This window comes from Amblyomma maculatum, chromosome 4 (genome assembly GCF_055883805.1).
Source record: "Amblyomma maculatum isolate TAMU_Amacu chromosome 4, ASM5588380v1, whole genome shotgun sequence".
Classification (NCBI taxonomy): domain Eukaryota; kingdom Metazoa; phylum Arthropoda; class Arachnida; order Ixodida; family Ixodidae; genus Amblyomma; species Amblyomma maculatum.
Window position 1 is genome coordinate 50,491,686 of NC_139347.1, and position 19,369 is coordinate 50,511,054.

Sequence of the window (19,369 nt, forward strand, 5' to 3'; positions counted from 1 at the left end):
CTCATCACAAAAGCATGGGCGAGTCGTATCGCATCCCTGCTTCTGAGGCCCCCCCGCTTGTTAGAGACGCGGCGGACCATGCGGCCCACTTAGTCGCCAATCTTGCGAAGCTTGGCTAGTGTTGTGTCAGCGCGACGATTTTGGTGAACAAAGAGTCCGAGGACTCTAATTTCTGTGGCTTCGCGTATGGGTCCACTAGCCAGAGAGAGAAGTATTGGTGTATTGCATCTCGGCGAGGGGCGTAGATGCACGAATTCTGATTTTCGAGGAGAGCGCTGGAGACCACACGTAGCATAGCGATCCACTATTAGAGGGCAACATTGAAAGGGGCGCGATCGCGTCTCGAGTGCTTGTTGGTTAAGGCAGGCCACCTCCACCTCCCATAGTCACCGGTGCTTTTGCAGCGTCAATGACACGGTTTGAAGGTCATCTCCTAAAGAAACCTACGCAGCAATGAGGCAACGAAACCCCGATAACATTCGCCGAAGCGCGATCTTGTGTTCTGCTCATGCGCGATGGTATAACGAATCAGCTTCCTGTTATCATCTCCTGAACGAAACATAGAAGGCAGCAAAGGAAATGGCGGGTTTTATTGCGCTCTTATCCGTTGGCACAAATATCCTTGCATTTTCGCGCATGCGAAGAACGGAAAATCGCGCGCTCTCTGGTATGAATAAGCCCCTCTGCCGTCGTCACAGTGTGAGGTTACGCTTGGTTATAGGCATATATTAAAAACAATGAAAAGAAAAAATGCAGATCCTTATCCCGTTTAAACCTAGTTATGGAAACGTAAGCTTTGGTAGCATGGCTACACGGTCACACTGGCGTTTCTTATCTGTGCGATTTTGATTGATTTATTGATTGATTGATTGATTGATTGATTGATTGATTGATTGATTGATTGATTGATTGATTGATTGATTGATTGATTGATTGATTGATTGATTGATTGATTGATTGATAAACAGCTGAAAATTGGGGCTTAGAGGTAGTTGGTTAGGAAGGAGCTGGTGGGGGAGCAATTGTCGGCAGTCCTTGGTCCAGGAGTCCATTGGCCTCAGTTCTCACTCTTCGTCGGCCTCTGCCTCAAGCCAGTCATTCCTCCTCTTCGCTGCTGCTCAGATTCACCCTGACGCCTGCTCTCTAGCTTTGACTCACTCTGACCGGCCCGCATCTCATCCATGGCGCGAGACTGAGCAACCAAGCGCCGGGAAGCAGTTGTTAACCACCCTCGCCACCCCCCATATCCGCCCCCTTGTCATGTGGTATCACAACGAAGAGCCTTCGTGTCCATGATCAGGACAATCGCTCGGTGGCCCCGAGTAGTGCTAGGGACGAGGAAGACGGAGAAGCGGACAGTGGCATGGAAAAGAGCGCTCGCTCTTGGCCCGATCCGGCAGCTCAAGGTCAAGTGCACAAGTGACTGACCTTCCGGGTTACAAGGCGAATAGTAGAGCTACGCTATAAAATGTCATACGGCCACGAACACGGTTTAAAACAACGGTGAAGCGCGCAGGTCAGTCTCCCTGGCCGTTACATTAAACAATTAAGCGACCGCCGCTTTTTTTTTTTTCCTTATAGCAGTAAAAATACACAATATCTGCAAGAGAGCCGTCACCCACATTTGACTGACTTAACGTGGCTAAAAATCTTTTACTGTTTCTAAGGGTTCAATAAATTCGCGAGAGCCAGTCAAGTACCGGATGTACACGCTTGATGACTTCATTACAACTAACAATGGCTTCCTTAGCGTACTCACTGACTTGTCGTGCATCAATCTTTGTGAAGCACCGCCATTGTGCTTTGACCCAAAGCAATTACAATATCGTATGGGACACCATCCTCGTTTTCAGTCAGGAAATGCATGGTCGGGCTCAAGCGGAGAATCCTCCTTGCGACTCATATGAAGGATGTCCCAGGCGAAAAAATTACGAGGGACTTTAGCGACTAAAGTAGCGAAAGACGAAAGCCTGAGTACCACATTCTGCTACGCAACTGGAACTAATCAGTAATTATTAATTATTTAGGTAACTAGTTAGTAATTAAGCAGGTAGTGATTATATAAGTAATTATATATCATTGATTAGGTAATTACTGAATTACCGGCATAGTCATTCTATTTTTAATTAATTAAAATAATTAAGTGGTAATTGATCTTTAATTGACATATGGCCATATAAGGCACGCATTCGCACATGCTGTGGAGGTGCTCTGTGATTGGTCGAGACCTCTATGACGTAATCCCGCCTCGGCTAATCAGAACGCCGCAAAAGCTGGACACATTTTGTCCACGACAGCATGAGCCATTAAAGGCTTTCACCTTAAAAATATGCGGGACACTTAATTAAGCTTAGCCTGCCTATAACGTATGACACGACAGCGCTAAGTTTCCTCTTTGCGGTTCCTCGTTCGCGTACGTGTAGTCTTTTCTCGCTTAATTACGAATCTCTTAACTTGTGCCCCTAATATATCACGCATTCTTATTAGCATACAGTGCTAATAAGCCGTTGCCTAGGAGAAGCGTGCCTCACTCGGCATCCAAGAGCACTGGAAGGTTGACTCTTAATCCACCTTCCCACCTGAAATGAGCAAATCGAGTATGCAGCTTCTTCCAACTTTCTGATGTCATGTGGTCTAAGTCGCACAAACCATCGAACAGTCAGTGCTCCGCGATGTCAGCTGCTGCAGCTACCGCCTGCCAGCGCCATGCCCGTGATTCTTCGTCAACAACGCCTACGGCTGATTTTGCTGGGTAACGAGGCCTTTAATCTATCGCGTTATAAGGCTGCATCCCAGTAGCCCCATAAAACATACCCATGCTTTCATTCTTTTTGCGCAGAAATCAAAGGACTTCCCACGGCACACGCGCTTCCTTCTGTTGCAATTATACTTTAACCAGCAGATTCTCGCTGTGTAGTCGAAAAAAAAAGTCAGTTATGGCTGCAAGATTTCACCATTTTTAAATCCTTTTAGGCACACATCGACGTGGACCTGCACTCTGTATGATCCTGTGGAGGAGAAACGGTGGCTCACATCTTCAAGGCTTTTCATACCACTTGACTAAGATAATCAGAAGAAAATCATTTATATAAAGAAGCCTGACAGGATTTTACTTCTAAATACCCTCGACGGACTGGAAGCGCTCGAATAGAGGCAGGTATGACTACGGAGAGACAGTCTTTAACTTTTTTTCCGCTGCTTCCTGTCCGCAACTGTGGTAAATCCGAATAATAAAAGTAGTCTGCCGTTTTCGTCTGAGTAGCGCCAAATGTGTTACTTGGTGCAGCACTCATATCAACGTCTCAACGAGAGGTAAGAACACGCGACGGCTGTCGAGCTAAATCACAGCCGCGCGCCACTCAGATCCATGAGCGATTCTGGCACTGCGTCACGTCTCGGCGCCTTCGGAGGAGAAGTACCGCACTTCGTCTGAGCGCAATATGATGAAAGTGCTGTTGTAAGAGAAAAGAGATAGGCAAGGACGGTGCCAATCAGTGATAGGACCTCCTGCCTTTACCCATCTCCTCGCCTGTGCAGACAGGTTTATAGAGTGAGAGAGATTATAGCAGAGTCCGTCGCGTCTATGGCGCCAAGTTTGGAATCTGTATGTTGCCTTTCACCGCAAGGAAGCCCGATTTTTTTTTTTTTTTCAGACAGAAATCGAAGCTGTGACGTACAGGAAGCTTGGTGAAAACACCTCGTATTAGTCACTAGCGCATAGTACGCAAGGAAGGGACACGAAACACAACACAGGCGTTGTTGGTGGGCCTGGTGAATTAGAATATATTCGAATAGGACAAGCGCCGGGCTCGTTGGTGTTGCATCATATTGGTCAACAGCGCATAGTAAACGGCTATTTGATCTTGCGTCAGATTGGTCAACAGGGCATAGAGCACAAGGACAGTGCAATACGGCACAACAGCTAGCCGGGCAACTAATCTTATTACGGTGATAACGCCACGTCAGATCATGACGTGCTCCAGCGACAGGGACGTCGACATCGAATTGACTGCTCTAATATACCGGCATGCCATGCGCTTTGTTTTGCTCCGCACCTCTAAAAAATAATGACCGCGTAGTTTGCATGACTGCCCTCTTCCTTGCCACTTACTGCGAAGCAATAGCGTGTATACGGCGTGGTACACTGGCGCGTGCAGTTTGGACTGGGCGCCATAGTCAATGCAGCATGTTATCGGCGTATGTCGCGCTCCCGCCGGGTTTCAAAAGATGTTTGTAGTGCTACAAAATGAGAGGGCGATGGGGTTCAATCAGGATGATGCGCGTGCGAAACACGACTGCGCTTCTAGCCTCCTGCTTAGCTTCGGCGACAGGCCGACGGCAGCACAAGAGGGGTAAAAACGCGATACCTTACGATACAGATCAATCGTCTCCGGCGTCCCTGAAATGGCCCCGTTGGCGGCAACAATGAAAGCAGCCGAGGCGAAAAAAGCCATGCATCACCTCTGCAGCATCCCGCTTTCCAGAATAACAATGGAAAAAAAAAGAAGAAAAAAAAACTTTATGGGCACCTCTACCCATGTGAGAAAATGGATGAGAAAAGGAGCGAAAGGAGGAAGAGAGAAAGTGGCGCTGGAAGTCCGGCTAAGTTTCGGCAACCGGGAGATCTTAATGGTGCCCTTACACGACGCAGCACACGGCATCAGGATATGCCCTGTGACTGGCTCGCATAAAAAGCGCGGCAAAATTTTCAGGTTGAACGTTATTGAGGTTTGCAGAGGTTTAAAGTCGTTGCTGCAGGAATGCTTGTGTAAGCTTTATTCGGAGCCGCTCCCGGTATGACTGGTCTCGTTCACATCGAAGTTCATTTATTTTGTGGCAAAGCAAGTTAGGAACCTTGTTTCCCCAGCATGTTCCACGCATTGCTCGAAGGCATCAGGATAACACTTTCACAGCGGGCCAGCATCTGCTACCCGGTGTTCGCGCGCCGTGAGAAGTCACGAAGAAAGGACGCTTTTTGATGCGGAATGCCCCAAACTAAGCAATAGCTATTAGACTGCACGCGCGTGCGAAGCTTTAGAGTAAGGAGCACTGCATTTGGACGCTGACGACCAGTAGAATGTAGAAGCTTATCCTGAAAACGTACACAGTGTGGTTCACTGTGTACGTACACAAAGGCTTCACTGATTTCCCTTGTTAGTTTATCTTTGTGTTTGTACAGAATTTTTGTTTCATTAAAAAGGGGAACACATGAATTTTTAGAACAATTCAGTTGGTTGTTAAGCGGACAGTTCCTGTAATGCAGAGCAAGATTTGAGGATGGGGCGCCCTTCATTGAAGGGCTTAGCAACCAACTGAATTGTTCTAAAAATTCATGTGTTCCCCTTTTTAATGAAACAAAAATTCTGTACAAACACAAAGATAAACTAACAAGGGAAATCAGTGAAGCCTTTCATATTCATAAAAATCATGACTCCTGTGTAAGCACCCCTTCTGTATCTATTCATGACTGTGAACTAATCTATCTTTATTCAAAAGACTGAGGTATCTGTTTGGCGATTGGTGTTGCACATGCGTTATTGGTTGTGAAAAGAGTATATTTTTGCGTGTTTCTTTCTAATAAACTGCAGTTGATAGTCAGCGCAGGTGTTGTCTTCTTCCTTGTCCTTTGTCTCCGCGCTGTTATTCCTTAAAAATATGTACCAACTAGCTCAACTTTCCGTGTTATTGAGCTTGTACTATCGAGGACAAAAGTCTCTGAAACGCGCGTCTGGCAATCTTGGACCGGAAGTGCAACGTGAATCATTCCTTATTTATCTATAAAACATGAGAGAACTCAGCCCCCTCCCAGCCTCGTAATCTGCAGGTATTTTAACATCGACGCCAAGCAAGTGCGGAAGTCCGCTGGTCTCAGGAAGACCCCTGATAATTGCCTAGACCGTGGTCAGGACAGTCGAGTGCCGCTCATATCGGTCACCACCAGAGGCACTATATATCAACTACATGCTTGCAAAACGCGTACATGCGAATAGCATAGCTGGCATAGCCACTAACAACAGAAAGAGTGACTCTTATTGGCGGCGTTCTGTGTGCACGATGCATGACATCGGGACGCTAGTCGTGGCGTGTCGCGTGGCGTCACTGTCTGCCTTCTGTATAAATACAGGCCGGGAGCCGCTGCCTAGCCTGACATGCAAGAGAAGCCGGGACCATCGCATCGCCGTGATCGTAAAATTGCTCGCATGGCTAAACAGCTAGCTAAGAAGCGGCAACACCAACAGGAAGCGAGATCGAAAGAGTATTCAGAAGAGCAAGCGGCCACACGTCAACAGAACCGAGACAGAAAGAGCGCTTCGCTGAAGCCGCTGCAGTGAGTCAATCGGTCGAGATGGGCGAACGTTTGCAAGCAGAGCAAAACCGTGCAAAACGGAGCTTTCGCTCGTCAAACTAAGTTCAACCGTGGTTAAATTCCGATTAACTTTTTCGTACAATTTTTATACACACCGCCATCTCCTCTCGTAATGGAGCTATAGTAATGCTTTCGCGATAAAAGAGGAGCGTTGAAATGAGAGAGCTTACCTTTATTGCCGGTACGCCGGGCTTTCTTCTCAAGCACCTTCATCGCTAAAGAGCCCCCTCGCGCGGATATATTTACAAGGCAATGGAAGAAACATCTTTTCGAACAGCGCTCAGCGCTTACGAGCATTCCTTGATTGCCCAGTGGCAATGTTGAGACAATTCTCACCGTCATTTAGAATCGATGCAACAGCCGACTTGGCAAGGCTAAAAGCTAGATTACATTAAACCCATTCTTGTGCCGAATACATATACTCGTATAGTGCTGCAGCGGTAACGAGATTCGTGCCTTGCATTCATCGAAATGTTCTCTTTAGCAAGGTGGACGTTCGGCCGAGCTGGTTCTTCATCACGGAAATACAGCGCTTTGAAGACAAGGACGAAGCATAGAGTGGACGCGCACGTGCTGTCCACTCTAGAATAATGTTTTGACTTTGTCTTCGAAGCGCTGTATTTTCATTATTCACTTTAACGCTGGTACCATTCATTTGCACACCGCTGATGTCGAAACAAATCGACGAAAAATGCATATGAATTCCAGAGACAGACAGGCATTCCACCTTAAAAAAAAAACTCGGACTTACCTCAACTTTAAAAAAAAAAAATTTGGCGACCTCATCCAACTCCAAACTCAGTAGTCAATGTTGAGGTCACGTAGGATCTTTCATCTCACTTTTCCAACGGCTACTAGCAACCCCACGAAACCTGACAACCTCGACCTTGCTCGACCCCTTCCTCCCCCCCCCCCCCCCGGCTCCAAGTAATGGTTTATTCAATTAAATACGTACCAGCTTATAGCACAGACATATAGCTTTAAATAATTTGTTACCTGTCAGGGTTTTGTAGCTGAACACTAATTTTATGGAACAAAGCGGTTCGGCTAAAAGAAAAAAAAACAGGCTTTTTACCACTTTTGCGGTAAACTGGCAAAAACTGCATGCAAACGTAACTGATGCCGCACGGGAAAAGTAAATTAAAAGTTTTGACGAACGTACAAACAAATGTCGCACACTAAAAGCAAAAGAGGACAACTGCGCGACCAAATAAGCATCAGATTAGAAAGGTTGAAATTCAATAATGACTCATAACTGCATTTCACAGCGCTAGCATGTAAACGCTCCCATTCACACATCTTGACTGAAAAAAAAATTAATGTTCTACTGTATTAATTTTTAGCAGATTTTGTAACAGGCAACATTTCGAAGTTCATTTTTCTACGTTTGAATTAGAAACCGCAATTTCAGTTGCCGCCAAAAAACCTGTCATTAGGAAGCTACTGTATCTTTCACCCTCCGCATCCCTCCTGCATATGGCTTGGCTTCACTTGAATTCCTCAGACGAACAATGGGCCTTAGCGGCGCAATCGCATTTTTTTTTTTTTTTTCACTGGAGATTTTTTACCAGAATTGAATAAAGTTTCTACCTCTTCCGAACGCTTCATCATCATCATCAGCCTGACTATACCCACTGCAGGGCAAAGGCCTCTCCCATATTTGTCTACTTAACCCGGTTCTGTGCTAGCTGCATCCACTTGACCCCTGCGAACTACTTAACCTCATCCGCCCACCTAACTTTCTGCCGCCCCCTGCTACGCTTTCCTTCCCTTGGAATCCAGTTTGTTACCCTAAGCTACCATCGGTTATCTTATGACCGAACGCTTATCAACGCTTAACATGTGCATGCAGCTTTCATTTTCATCAAAAATGACTTTCTGTCTACCTATATCAGCTGCGGCTCTACCTTCTCGTCCATTCGCAGCTTTACCTCTGTGCAAAGAACAGTGATACGTTCGTCCCATACTGCGAGGCTTCGGCGTTGCAGTTGTTTAACGTCACTGCGAACATCTGAGAAAGAACAAGAAACCATGCAGAGATCAAATAAAAATATCACGTACGAGACGAAAGGAAGAACCCCCGATAAAAACCCCGTTCTTATGCTGTTCTTGGCTTCTTGTTCGCGGTTTCGCCCTGTCGCAATTTCATTGCTCCAGTTCTGTTAAGCCGCTAACAACAGTGACGTCAGAGGCACGGGAACGAACAAAGGGTATATATGAGATGCCCCAGTGTCGTGGAAAAAAAAAAGGGGGGAGGGGGGGGGGGGGGAATACTTAGCTCCGCCTTTTCGAATGTGACGCTCGACAACGTTAATGGCTCCCGCCTGTTGCCGGCTCCCCTTGCAGATCCTTGTTTTTTGCGTTTGCGTACACATGCTTTGCTAATCACTTCATCACTATCGTTTAATTATAGTGCACCAATTATCCAATCATCACCACTCAGACGTAGGATACTGAGTGGTCAATCTAAACGATGAAGCCCGAGTTGGCAGTGCCTGCAGACTCGGCCACGTCACGTGGCCTCGTGATGTCACACAATCAGACGACCAATCAGTGTACGGCCACGTCACCTGTCAGCTACTACCTGGCCAAACATGTGATTTATCGCTCACAACGGTAACGCCGACAACACTGACGCCGAATTGTCTGGAGAACGCGGCATTTAACATTGTCGCATTAAAAATCAACAGGATGTTCGAGGTTTAACACGGATTCAGGTGGACTACCTTTTTATGGTTTAGCTCGACGCCCCACAGATTTGCTTGAGCTGAACCATGGTGTAACATTTGAACCAACTTATCTCGGTTGATATACCATGGCTGGGACACTCTGTATGAGTCGCTCCTGCTAAGTTGGATAGCATATATCATGATTTACCACAGTTGATATAGCAGGAGTGACATATGCCGAGTGTCCCAGCCAACTTTAGACAAAGGCTAAAAAATGAATATTTGGGGCAGGCGATGAGTTTGATTTATTTATTTATTTATTTATTTATTTATTTATTTATTTATTTATTTATTTATTTATTTATTTATTGATTGATTGATTGATTGATTGATTGATTGATTGATTGATTGATTGATTGATTGAAAACTTTACTGCCACCGACATAGGAGGTTCCCCTACTCCCCTACTCAGGTACGCAGACCTGAATATGGGGCTGGGACTCCGCTAAGCGCGCAAGAATACACTGATTCTTCGCGGCCTCAGCAGCCAGGTGGACAGGTGATGAGGACCAGTTGCATTAAGCTCCCGACCATCTTGCGCATCTATATATTTTTTTTTTGCAGTTAAATATTACTAAAATAATTGTTTTAAGTTATTAAATATTGAGTTTCGACCTTCATAGATCCTTATTCAATTGTTCGTGATAAAGAGAACCTCGTGTGTGTCTTTTGCCCGACCTCCCAAAAAAGCCTGCGAGAGAAAACAAAATCACATGACAAGCGAATTCATTTCTGCTGCCCTCATCGGGCTTTGAGGGTCATCTATGGCCATGGTTCTGCGGCCGCCAAGGCTCTGTTGCAGCGGAAGGCTAGAGTATATAAATGCGATGGTTTCTATTCGCCCGCATCAGCCAGTCGGCGCACGAGACGGTGAAAGCTGCAGAGAGCTCGGCGAGCTGGGTAAACACCGCAGATATAAATACCAACGTTGATTTCTGTGCCACTGGCGGGCACCCGTAGCCATCGTTTCATTGTTATTTGTCTCAATCATTGTGTTGTCGTTTTTTTAATGTGCCTCACTCCTCGGTAGGCACGTACGCAAGCAGGCGTACCAAGGTTAGTCGATTTCGCTAGGCCTTAAACCTACACATTAGTGCTTTAATTCGTACTAAAACTCGCATGGCATCACATGTCAAACGTCAGCCAAGATTTTTAGGGCGAAAGCATTTAAATTTTTTTTCATCAGTAGCGTCCGCAGAAAGTGTGCTCAAAAACTGTATGCGAGAGTGAAAGTAGAAAGAGAGAAAGAGGTGCCATAGTAGAGGGCTGTGTAGTATTTTCGACCACCTGGGGAGTGCGGAATGTTGTTGTGGCTGTAGGAAGAAGGAAAAGAAAATGCACAGGCCTGCTACTGGCTGAGCCACCTTGGTTGGTTGGTTCACAGGAAGGGAAAGGCGCAGTATCTGTCACACTTGCTCTGTGGACACCTGAACCGCGCCGTAAGGGAAGGGGGGAAGGTGGGAGTGAAAGTGCTGCCTGATTTATTTTATTTATTTGTAGGAAGAGAAAGGCGCGGTAACTGTCTCACTTGTTCTGTGGACGCCTCAACCGCACCATAAGGGAAGGGAGGAAGGTGGGAGTGAAAGTGGAAAGAGAGAAAGAGGAACCGTAGTGGAGGGCCACGGAGTAATTTCGACCACCTGGGGATCTTTAAAGCCTCCGGCGCGTCTTTCTCTCCCTCTTATTTTTCCTTTTTTCTCTATTTTCTCTTCTGTACTCCGCTGCCTCATTGCTTTATAGGAAGGGAAAGGCACGGTAACTGTCTCACTTGTTTTCTGTGGACACCTTAACCACGCCATAAGGGAAGGGAGGAAGGAGGGAGTGAGAGTGGAGAGAGAAAGAAGAGCCGTAGTGGAGGGCTGCTGAGTAATTTCGATCACCTGGGAATCTTTAACGAGCGCTGACATCGCACAGCACACGGATGCCTCTTCGTTTCGCCTCCATCGAAACGCAGCCGCCGAGGTCGGGTTCGAGCCCGGGTACTCCGGCACAGTAGTCGAGCGTCTTACAACTGCACCACCCCGGCAGGGCCCTCGCTGCCTAATTGGTTCACAGGAAGGGAAAGGCGCAGTATCTGTCACACTTGCTCTGTGGACACCTGAACCGCGCCGTAAGGGAAGGGAGTGAAAGTGGAAAGAGAGAAAGGGGAGCCGTAGTGGAGGGCTTCGACCACCTGGGGATATTTAACGTGCGCTGACATCGCACAGCATGTTAAAGATCCCCATGTGGTCGAAATTACTCCTGCCTCATGCGGACAGAAGAGAAAATAGAGAAAAGAGGAAAAATAAGAGGGAGGGAAAGACGCGCCACAACAACAGCCGTCGTCCACTAAAGAAGCAGTGTCGAGTGCAATGACAGCCTATAACAGATAAAATTCGGTGGCTGACAGAGACAGGCGCATTATCTGTCACACTTGCTTCTGTGGACACCTGAACCGCGCCGTAAGGGAAGGGATGGTGGGAGTGAAAGTGGAAAGAGAGAAAGAGGAGTCGTAGTGGAGGTCTTCGGAGTAAAGTTTGACCACCTGGGGATCTTTGATCGATTTATAGGAAGGGAAAGGCGCGGTAACTGCCTCACGTATTCTGTGGACACCTCAACCACGCCGAAGGGGAGGAAGGTGGAAGTGAAAGTAGAAAGACGAGCCGTAGTGAAGGGCTACGGAGTAATTTCGACCACCTGGGGATCAACACTGACATCGCAGTGCACACGGACGCCTCTTCGTTTCGCCTCCATCGAAACGCAGCCGCCGAGGTGCGCTGACATCAATCAATCAATCAATCAATCAATCAAAGTGATTTTTATTTGTAGGAAACGAAATACATAAAGAATATTTGGACCGATAGCCGAGGGGCTAGTAGACGGTCCAGTACAGAATAAACTTGGTCAGGCAGCCGTAATGAGCGCATACAAACACTCACACACACACATACAAAAAAAAACAACTAAAACAGACAAGCAAAAAGAATCAACAGGCACGGAGAAAAATACTTTTCAGCAAGCAATTCATAGGCAATTAATACAAAACGCAAGCGCACACACACAAAAAAAATGGGGGGTTAGGGTGTCCACTTGTTTTCTGTGGACACCCTAACCGAGCCGTAAGGGAAGGAAGGAAGGTGGGAGTGAAAGTGCAGAGAGAAAGAGGAGCCGTAGCGGAGGGTGTGTGTGTGTGTGTGTGTAAAACCTTTATTCGGAGGAGGCTTGAGGTAGTCGGAGCAACCTCACGCAAACACTAGGTGGGCTCCTCATTACAGAAGCCCATTGGCGACCGCTGCGGCTCGGGCTCGGTGAACCAGGGCCTTCTGGCTTGCCAGATCGGAGCAGCCGAGCAGGGCTGCCTCCCAGTCCTCCCGGGTGGGGTTGGGTTTGGGGGTGAGGTTCGGGGTTGACTGACATGCCCACACCATATGGAAGATGTCCGAAGACTTCTCCGCACAGTGCGGGCACTTTCCTGTACAAGCAGGATCAAAGTGTTTTAAAACTGCCGGGCACAGCAGTGTTTTGGTGTAAAGGCGGAGTGTGCGTTCCTCCACCTTTGTAAGACCCTTACAAGGCTTAGGATAAATTGCATGGCCGAATTGAAAAAATTCAATAATTTCTCGAAAAGTGAGAGCCGGATTGGGTTCGAGATCCGTATCATAAGGGTCTGAAGGCGTTGCCCGGAGAGTGAGCGCGCGGGCGGCGGCGTCGGCCGTTTCATTGCCTTCGAGGCCCATGTGAGCTGGAGCCCATACAATCGTTCGAGACGCGGGGGCCCCGAGGCAGTCACTGTTTTGAAGGATGCGGTGCGCAAAGAGAGGAATGTACCCCTGTTTAATATTTCTGCAGGCCCCTCTCGAGTCGGTGATGATGACTCGTGAGTCCTTGTCTGCGGCGGCTAACGCGATGGCAGCTTCTTCCGCATGTGTTATGTCTTGAGCTCGGAACGTTAGGCCATTCACCGTGATTTTTTGATGGACGACTGCGGTTGTGTACCACCCCCCATGGTGAGGGCCGGAGGCGTCCACGTAGAAAATTCCGTGTTTGTTCCCATAGTGACGGGCCAGTGCCTCCGCCCGCGCAAGGCGCCTGCCACTGTGGTCGTCACGTGTCATGTTGGCCGGAAGAGGGCGTACGTGCAGGGCGTATCTCCAGATTTCAGGAATGCGTACGCGCTCTTCCGTAAATGTTGGGTGGTGGATGTGTAGTCGGGCTAATAGGCGGCGTCCCGACGGCGTTTTTGAAAGTCTTGTGTATTGATTAGTCAAGTGCGCCTCTCGGAGCTCCGCGAATGTGTTTATCATCCCCAGACCCATAAGACGCTGGTTGGATGTGTTGATCGGGAGATCGAGGGCACGCTTGTACATCTTTCTGAGAATCACTTCGAGAGCGTTCTCATCAAATCTGCGCAGGTGGAGGTAAGGAGTCGAGTAGAGTACTCGACTGGTTACGAATGCATGCGCCAGCCGCAAAGCGTCTGTGCACCGTAACCCCCCGCGTTTGTTGGAAACCCGGCGCACCATCCGGCCCACCTGGTCCCCCACCTTGCGCAGTTTTGCTGTGTTGTATCAGCCCGTCGATGTTTGTGGATAAGGAGACCAAGTACTCTAATCTCATCGTGTTCGGGCATTGGACCGCTGGCCAGGGATAGTTCCATTTTTGTGGTGCACTTAGGCGACGGGCGAATGTGCACAAATTCGGATTTGGACGGTGAGCATTGAAGGCCGCAGCGGCGGGCGTAAGCGTCTACGATCTGCGCCGCTTGCTGCAGGTTAGCCTCAATGTCTCCAACCGATCCGTGTTTGGCCCAGATGGTTATGTCGTCGGCGTACAGCGCGTGCTGGATGCCTTCGACCGTCGCCAACAGAGCCGGGAGTTTCATCATGGCCAGATTGAAAAGTAATGGCGAGAGGACCGCGCCCTGTGGGGTGCCTCTCGTTCCCAGATTATATGGACCGTGTTCTTCGTCTTGTATTCGGATAAAAGATTGCCGATCTGAGAGAAATTGCTTGATGTACTGAAATGTGTTATGTCCACAGTTCGTCTGGGAGAGATGTTGCAGTATGATTTCGTGTGTGACATTGTCGAAAGCCCCCTTCAAGTCAAGGGCGAGTACTGCCTTATCGTTGAAGGGATATTCGACAGGGTTGAGAATTTCTCGGTCGAGTTGAAGCAGAACATCCTGAGCGGACCTTTGCGGGCGGAAACCGAACATGGTGTCTGCGAATGTATTTTTATTTTCCAGAAACCCAGACAGCCTGTCCCGCACCATGGTCTCCATCAGCTTTCCCGCACAAGACGTGAGGGAGATGGGGCGGAGGTTGTCTGTGTTTATGGCTTTGCCGGCTTTCGGAATGAAAGTTACCAGGGCGGTCTTCCATTCAATTGGTAGAGGTACCTCACCAAGCCAGATCGAGTTGATGAAAGCGAGGAGGGTTTCGTAGGCGGGGTCGGGAAGATTGGCAAGCAGTTTCAGTTATCTTGTCCCGGCCCGGTGCCGTTCCTCGTTTCATTTTAGCCAGGGCCGCCTTCAGGTCATGCAACTGGAACGGTTGATCCAGATCCGCGTTCTCTGAACCTGCATACGAGTACGCGGGTCCTCCGGGGTCCTGCTTAGTGCAAAGATACTGGTCGCGCAGTTTGCATGCTAATTTTGATGTATTTCCATCGAAGCTATGAATAGCTCGTTGGAGATGTTTTTGTGTCTCGGCGCGGGTTTGAGTCGGGTCAATTAGGGCACGGAAAAGGCGCCACGTGCTCCGGCTCGACATTTGTCTGGCCGCCGTGTTGCAGCGGTCTACCCAGTTTGAGTCGGCGAGTTGGGCCGCGTACTCTGCCGCTCGCTGAGTGAGCTCGGCGATACGAATTTTGAGCTTTCTGTTATGTTTTGGGCGGCGCCATCTGCGGACGAGGCTGTGCCGCGCTTTCCAAAGGTGCAGAAGGTAGTTGTCCACCTCTGGAGTGGCCTCCGAGAGCTGAATTTGTGTTTCCACCGAACGAAGATGTGTAACCAATCCTTGTGCCCACGCGTGGTATCCTTGTTCGTGGATAGAGGCCGAATTGATGTAGCTTTGCCGAAACTTATTCCAGTCGGGTAGCCGAGCTTGTGCGTGGGGTCTTGCCAATGGTTTAGTTCTTACAGTGGTATTGATAAGGCAGTGGTCACTACCGAGGGTTTCCTCGGTGTTGATCCATTCTGCGTGTACAATGTTTTTGGTAAAGGTGAGATCCGGGCATGTATCCTGGGTCACTGAATTACCCATCCGCGTTGGATATGCAGGGTCAGTGTGAAGAGTCAGGCCCAGCGTGGACGCGAGTTCCGCTAGCTTGCGTCCCCGCTTCTCTTCACGCACGTATCCCCAGAGTGTACTGTGGGCGTTGAAATCACCCACAATCACCAAGGAGTCCCTGCCCGCAGCCTTTGGAGCGCGGCTAAAGAGTGCTGCGAACGTTACATTTTTGAGTCTGAGGGAGCAGTAGATGTTGAGTACGTGGAGTGGCGCATCTTGTTTCTTGAGCGGAAGAAGTGTCACCATCACGTAGGAATATTCAGTGTCAAGTTCTAAGTCAACTAGAGTAGCCGTATAATTTTTATGCACGCAGACGCAGGAAGAGGGGTCCTGCTGAAAGGTGATGTAATTTGTGAGGGTGACGCCACTCCCTGGCTCCTGGAGGGCAACCACCGCGGGAAGAGAGTTGAAAGTTGAAAGGTAAAGTCGGAGATCCGCCCTCTTTGCGCGGGAACGGAAGCCCCGACAGTTTCATTGGACAATTTGGACGGGGGTGGCCGAACTGGTTCTTGGGGAGCGCCTGATCTTAGGGCTGCTCGCCATGGTCATTTAGGCTGAGGAGGGGTTGTATTGACGCTGCTCCGGAGCCAACACTCGCGGGAAGGGGGGCATCCTCCATACCGGAGAGCGAGCAGTTGTCGTCATCGTCTACCTCAGGGGTGCGTCTAGAAGTTTTGTTAGGACGGCCGGGTAAGGGACCGCCGGGCCTGCGCGAGGAGCGTAAGGAATGCGCAATTTGTTTGGCAATCATCGCGGGGATTGTCTCTTGCAATTTGGAGATGGCGTTGACCATCACTGAAATTTGATTTTCTATGGCAATGAATCGTGCCTCCGTGGCCCCGAATCGGGCCTCGAATGCTGCCTCCAAGCTTGTTACCGCCTTTGGCACCACGAGCTCACTCTCCATTACCTCAGCCGCGGGAGGCGAGGGCGGAGAACATGGTTAATTTTGGATTCCAATTCGTTAATTTTCTTAAGCAGCATCTCGTTTTGGGTCCTGAGTGCTGCTATTTGATCTTGTTCGGCGCTACGCGCGCTTGGGGAGGGAGTGGAAAGGGGGGAGAGAGAAGCAGCCCCACCCGAACCGCTCACCTGGTGTCTGTTTTTGACTGCGTTGACCCAGGTCCTGGTATCCCCGCGCGTTTCCGTCGTTTGTTTCGCCAGTCCGCCGTGTGGTGGCGACACCTTCGATGGTCGTTTTTCAGCACCTCCTGTAGGTGGGTTCTCGATGTTGATTTCCTGGCGAGGCTGATCGCCGGGAGGCCCAACATGGCGGCGTTTCTTCTTGGGCGCCATTTTTTTCTTTTTTATCTTGGGTGTGCGGAATTTTGCCGCACAGTCGCGAGAGTTGGTGACATGGGAGCCACCGCACACAGAACACCGCGGAACACATTTGTGAGGAGCCCGCACCCCCTCCACTAGCGGAGCTTGGAATCCGCAGAGGTGTCAGACTGCAAGTTTGGACATGCGTCCGCGCGATGCCCGACGGCCCCACACTGGCCGCACGCAGGAATAGTTTTGTAATAGTTTCGCACAGAGACGACCATGTTGTCATAGTGCACGTAACGGGGCTTCTCTTTACCCACGAAAGTGATGCGTGCCTAGTTGGATGTTCCGAATTTCCGGATTTCCAGGATGGTGCCGGCGCGCCAGCATACTCGGTCTTGGAGAGTTTCTGTGGTGTCCACCACGATCACGCCGTGGCATATGTTGCCGCCGTCTTGTCTCAGGTAACCCCGAAGCGGGATCGACCCCTTCTCGGTGTTTACTGCGAAGTCCCCGATGAGCAGGCCGGCCGCCTCGATGTCCGGGGTATGCACAATGATGATGTTTTGTTCTCGTTAGGGTAGAACGGAGACGGCGCTGGCCCGTTTCAGCCCGAGGTACGCCGAAATGGCAGTGCCGTAGCCAGTTTCCGTGAACGCCTCGTGAAGAGAAACACTTTCTCTGGGCTTTATGACTATAACGTAGTCTTCGGGAGCCGGTTTGGGCATTGGACGCGGCTTCCACTTCGAGAGCGCCTTGTCTTTGCTTCCCGCGGCGCGCGTCGCGGGAGCGTTCATGTTTCCGACCGACGAAATGGCGGCCGGGGCGGTGCCGAACGCCGCCATCTGGGCTTTGTCTTGGGAGCGGCGTGCAGCCGCTTGAAGTAAAGCTTGACTCCGAATTTTCGGAATAACCGTCGAATTTGTATCTCCGGTGGCGGGTACCGAGGGCTACGGAGTAATTTCGACCACCTGGGGATCTTTAACGTGCGCTGACATCGCACAGCACACGGACGCCTCTTCGTCTCGCCTCCTTCGAGGCGCAGCCGCCGAGGTCGAGTTCGAACCAGGGTACTCCGGCACAGTGGTCGGGCGTCTTACCACTGCACTACCCCGGCGGGGCTTGTTCTACGCAGTCAAGACCACCCGTGGACTTGAGTGCGTAGAACACCAACGGGTGGTCTTGACTGCGTAGAACACCGTCGCCGCCATGCAGAAAGAGGAGGAAGGGGTCCCACCCTCTTCCTGCGTGGCGGCAAGGGTGCTCTCCGGTTGCCGAAACGGCGGCTCGTTATCAGCGGATCAAGGAGCGTGCATCCCGTTCTCATTCGCTAGCGGTGCCAGCGGCATCAGTCAGTCGCTGCCATCTGCTCGTCGCGCAACGTTCCTATGGGCCCACGCGCTGCTTCCCGCAACCTCCCGATAACTCAATTGCTCTCTTCATTTCTCCGACCACAAAGCTTATTTCATGACAGCCAAAAACTGTTTAGTGGAGTGTTTTTTGAAGAAATACGTGTGAAAAATAAAAAAAACATAATTGTACATACGTGTCTTGCTCGAAATATTTGCCTCAATCTATCGAAAAGGTGAAACAGGTGATGAGCTGCGCTCAAATTTCGCATTAGAAAGTAGCGTAATCGTGGGTAATTTTTTTCTTCCTCCTTCGGTTCAGTGCCGTTTTACAGCCGGCTGCTGTCCACTTCTTTATCCGCTGGTTTAAATAAAAAGTTCTACACCTGTCTGCGCTCCGGCAGCAGAACGATACCACACTGCCATGGGTGCGTCACCAAGCCATCTGGTTCGGCTGTTTACTTTTTCTCTACCGCTCGGTCCCACGACACGGGTCAACAGTAAAGAAGGCGAAAAGGAGCAAGATGCCTGGCGATCGGGCCTGATAAGCGAAATTCGCGCGCAGAACTATCACCAGTGGTTGCAGCGAGGCTCGGGAATGGCAATTTTAAATATATATATATATATATATATATATATATATATATATATATATATATATATCATTTGCCTATTACCAACTTTTTCAGGATAGTACAAGGCACGTATGCTAAGTGGCATTTGCTCTACAAAATTCCTTTTAAGGTGGGACAAGAGTTTTCCTAAAAAATAGATTTAAATTTTGCAACCTTTGAGACAGCATTACTTAAGCATTCAGAAGATATACGTATAAAAACCATTCCCTTTTTTTTTTTACGTTTTTTAACTTTTTCTGGTCAGGTCCAAAGGAAAGCTGGGAGCTTTTAAAGGCTTAAATTTTCTCAGAACAGAATTTCGACATTAAATAATTTTCTCAGAAATTACATGGTGTAAGCAAACAAAATTTTCAACAGGTGTAATTTTATGCCTAAAAATTGGACTGTGCATGGCAATATATTTTGCACTGAGAAGGGATAAAAATATAAGCCTACTTTTTAGCTTAAAGTCAATCATCCTAGCCAGGCCTATTAAATGTAACTGTCTGCTCTCATGCAAAATTTCAAAAATTCACATCCCAGTTTATTTTGAGAAAGTAGTCTTGCTCATTGAGTGTTGCAAGCATCGCAGAATCTGGGTATAGATGAGCCATTTGTGAAAGTAGTGAACCCCATTTATAGTGGCTGCACAGCAATGACAGTTCTCTTTAAAGCATAAAATTTTATAAGCCTCACCAAACCTCCTAAAAGCACCTTTTTCTTGTATGCACACATTGCTAGTTTTTCTCGGCCATTCTTGATAGCACTATTTATG